This window comes from Halichoerus grypus, chromosome 5 (assembly GCF_964656455.1).
Source record: "Halichoerus grypus chromosome 5, mHalGry1.hap1.1, whole genome shotgun sequence".
NCBI lineage: Eukaryota > Metazoa > Chordata > Mammalia > Carnivora > Phocidae > Halichoerus > Halichoerus grypus.
The window spans coordinates 76905583-76909658 of record NC_135716.1 but is presented as its reverse complement, the minus strand read 5'-3'; positions in this window follow the sequence as shown (position 1 = coordinate 76909658).

Below are 4076 nucleotides of genomic sequence, written 5' to 3'. Positions count from 1 at the left end.
CCATTGCAAGATGCAATAACTTGTCATTCTTGTTTTATGAAAGTGACATGCTTTTAGATCACTGAAATGCAAGGGTCCTAAATTTTCATAGTGCATATCTTCTATATTCTGGCTCACATGTTATCTTACTAAGGTATCCAAAATACCTCTTGTGTCTGTTCATTCAGTAAATTATCACAAAATCATCAATACTGTGGCCCTGTGTGATATTTTGTAGAATATCAAGATGATCAGTCTCTCTGTGAAATGTGTTATGGGAGACAGCAAGAAAGTTGATGAGCCCCTGAAATATGACTGAGAAGATCTTCTCTTGGTCCTACCAAGAAAAAGCAAATCACTTCTGGTGGTCCTTATTAACTAGTGTAGACGAAGGAGCATTTGACAAATCAATACTTGCGTATCCAGGGCTATGTAATTTGCTTTACTGAAGATAGCAGTGAGGAAGAGCAGCTACAGTTAGAGCCATCATCTGATTATGTTTATGACAATCTAAAGTCATTCTTGGAACACTTTTTTCATCCTTTGCATAGGAAAAAGAGGCAAATTAGATGTAGGCATGTACCATACATTGTACAAGTCTTTGATAATGGTACAAATCTCTGCAAATCCCCTGCAAGTGTATTGTCATTGGTTTGTATACTGATAGGGAGAGGAAGTTTTAGGGGATTCCACTTTGTCTTCTTATCATAATGGACCTTGTTTCAAAAGTCAGAATGTCTATTCTAATCATACATTCTGCAAAATAGGAAAATACCCATAAGTTTGATTCATGAATCCATTGGTCCACCATGATTCAAACTTTGGCCCAAACTTCGTTTATCATCGCACCACTATAGGTCCCTACTTTCACTGGAATTCCATAATGTTTTTTTTTTTTTTGGGTGCCCAGGAAATAGTGTCACTTCAGAACCAATGCCTAGTAATTCCCCAAAGATCTAGGTATTTCCCTTTTCTCCAGGATAGAGTAACTTCATTAAATGGCCACAGATACTTTTGGGAAAGTATAAAAAAGGACTCATTTATACACTTGTATTTGTGCTGCAGGGTCCCTTCTTCAAGGGGATCTGCCTATACTTTAGGCAAGGCACTCTGGGTTTGTGAATGGAACCTAGATAAAAGTTGATGACCCTCCATTGTGGTGTCTTAAATCCAGATTCTGGCCACAGGTCTGGAAATTTTCCCTGTTATAGAGATCAAGTAACATTTTAGTAGGCTGTCTCCCTCTTTCACTGTAGGGACACCATGGTCAATTAGCTACTGCCAAAGATGCCAGTGGGTCAAAACATTTTCATGACTACTTCATCCCTTTCCCATTATGGTTAGGGTACCCTCTTTGTCTTTGGACTGCCAATTGAACTCTGCCATTCTAGTACACTGTCACTTACACCCTTTGAAATTGGGGAGTCCACCTCAATGGTGGCTTTTCCTTCCTTGATATCTGGTGTACCGAAGGCAGTCACCACAGAGCTTTGCAAAGATGCTGGTGCCCCACTCCCTAATGCATTTTTCAATGTCTTAATGGAGGGAAGGTCCTCTGGTTCCTCTCAGGGATGTAGTGGGTGGATGGGTATACAGGTCATGGAGTGATATAGTTTCTCTAAACTTCCATTAAGTCCAGGGTTCAACCAACCAACCAACCAACCAACTAAATAAACTTATGGTGAGCATAGCATAACACATGTGGTTGTTGAATCACTATGTTGTATGCCTGAAACTAATGTAACATCATGTATCAACTATGCTAAAATAAAACAACAAAAACAACAACAACAACAACAAAAACCCAATAAACTGTCAGAGCTATCTACAACAGCATGAGCTAGCACATTAAATCCAGAATCTCTGGCAGGTGCACCCATTTCAACAATTCTGGTTCTGTGTGGTGTTTTAATACATCTTCCTTGATATAACATCATGAGAATCCATTCTTATACAGATTCCTCAGCTTTCTGACAACATAAATTAGCAAAATCTTGCGATTACTTTGGTGCACAAACTATTTCCTGCAGTCAGATTTTGTTCTTCTCCCCTGGAGATGCTGATACATGACACCAGCTTTGGGTCTTGTGGCAACAAGAGGTAGCTGAGTTGGATCTTAAGGAAAATAGGCCTCCCCTCATTTGGAAGCTACCCTAAGTGAGCTTATTATGCATCTTAAGTAAAGGAAGGCTTTACTTGATTCGTGTTCTGGAGGGCAAGCTGCTTCCACAGGAATGATGGTTAATTTTATGCATCAATTCATTTGGGCCACAGGATGCCCAGGTATCTATTCTAACATTATTTTGGGGTGTTTCTGTGAAGGTGTTTCTGGAAGAGATTGGCATTTGAATCAGTGAAGTCAGTAAAGCAGATTGTCTTCCCCCATGTGAGTGGGCATCGTTCAACCCACTAAGAGCTTGAATAGAGCAAAAAGGTGGAGAGAGGTCGAATGAACTCTGCTGGAGCAGTACTTCAATCTTCTCCTTCCCTCGGTGCTCCTGGTTCTCAGGACTTCAGACCTGAACTAGATTCCCACCATTTGGTTAGGCATTATTTACCCCATTTTATATATCAATATAATGTTAGAGAATTTCTTCCCAATATCCGTTCTTGTCTTCTTCCTAAGGAGTGTAATTCTTACTACATTTGCGACTATCAGTGTACCTACTAGTTAAAGGCTTAAATTTCTACCCTTTCTTAAAACTAGGTGAAACCATGAGACTACATTCTGTTTCCTGAGATGTAATTGGAAGTGTTGTGTGGGAATTCTGGGAAGTACGTTAAAGGAACCTAACTTGGTTGGGCTTCTGACCCTCTCCTTTTCATTCTTCTGCCGCCTGGACTACAAAAGTGATGGATGGAGCTCTGGGCACTGTATTGGATTCTGAGGTAATCTTAGGTAAAAGCTGCTGGACTTAGAACTTGAGAATGAAAGAGCAGAAAGAGAAAGTTTCAGGATCCCAAATGACTGTGGGAGTTTATGTGTGATAGAAATACACGTCCATCTTGTTTAAGCCAATCATTTCGGGTTTCCTTTATATGTAACCAAGCATAATCTGTAACTCTTTATGGATATAGGAGTTGCCTCAGATCATGCAATTTATAAGTAGCAGAGCCAGGATTCAAATCTAAGATACAGTCTTCTTCTATTTGTAATAAAGTATGCAATAATGAATAGTAATACATAATATATTTATACCAATTCATATCAATTCATTGACTCAGTTCACTTTCAACAACTTTAGCATAATTTATGGTACTTAAATAAACTAGCAGAAAATGATGTTACTGTATTTTAGGTTAAAAGCAGGGTAAGAGTTTTTTTTTTTCATTTTTAAAATAAACATGTAAATTTAAGGTGTACAACGTTTTACTTTGATACAGTTACATATTGGATTTTAATCTTCTTAAATTTGCTAAAATTTATTTATGACCTGTCATATGATCTGTTCTGGAGAATGTTCTGTGTGCGTATAAGAAGAATGTGTGTTCTGCTGCTGTTGGATGGATGTTCTGTATGTGTCTGTTAAGTCCATTTGTTCTAAGGTATGGTTCAAGTCCAATATTTCCTTGTGGACTTCCCATGTGGATGGTCTACCCCTGCTGATAGTGGGGTATTGAAATCTTCTACTATTATTGTCTTGTTGTCTACTTCTCCCTTAAGATCTGTTACCATTTGCTTAATGTATTTCCGTGCTCAGATTCTGGGAATGTATATATTTACAATTGTTATATCTTCTTGATGTATTGATCTTTTTATCATTATATGGTGACTTTCTTTGTCTCTTGTTACATTTTTTGGCTTGAAGCCTATTTTGTCTGATATAAGCATGGCTATGCCTGCCTTCTTTTGTTTTCTGCTTGCATGGAATATTGTCTTCCATCCCTTCACTTTGAACCTATGTGTGTCTTTAGAGGTGAAATGAGTCTCCTGTAGGTAGCATATAGCTGGATCTTGCTTTTTTTACCCATCCAGCCACTCTGTGCCTTTTTATTGGTAAATTTAATCCCTTTACATTTAGGGTGATAATTGGTATGCAAGAACTTACTACTGCTTTCTAGGTATTTTGTATCTCCATTGTTTCTTTTTTCTTCTG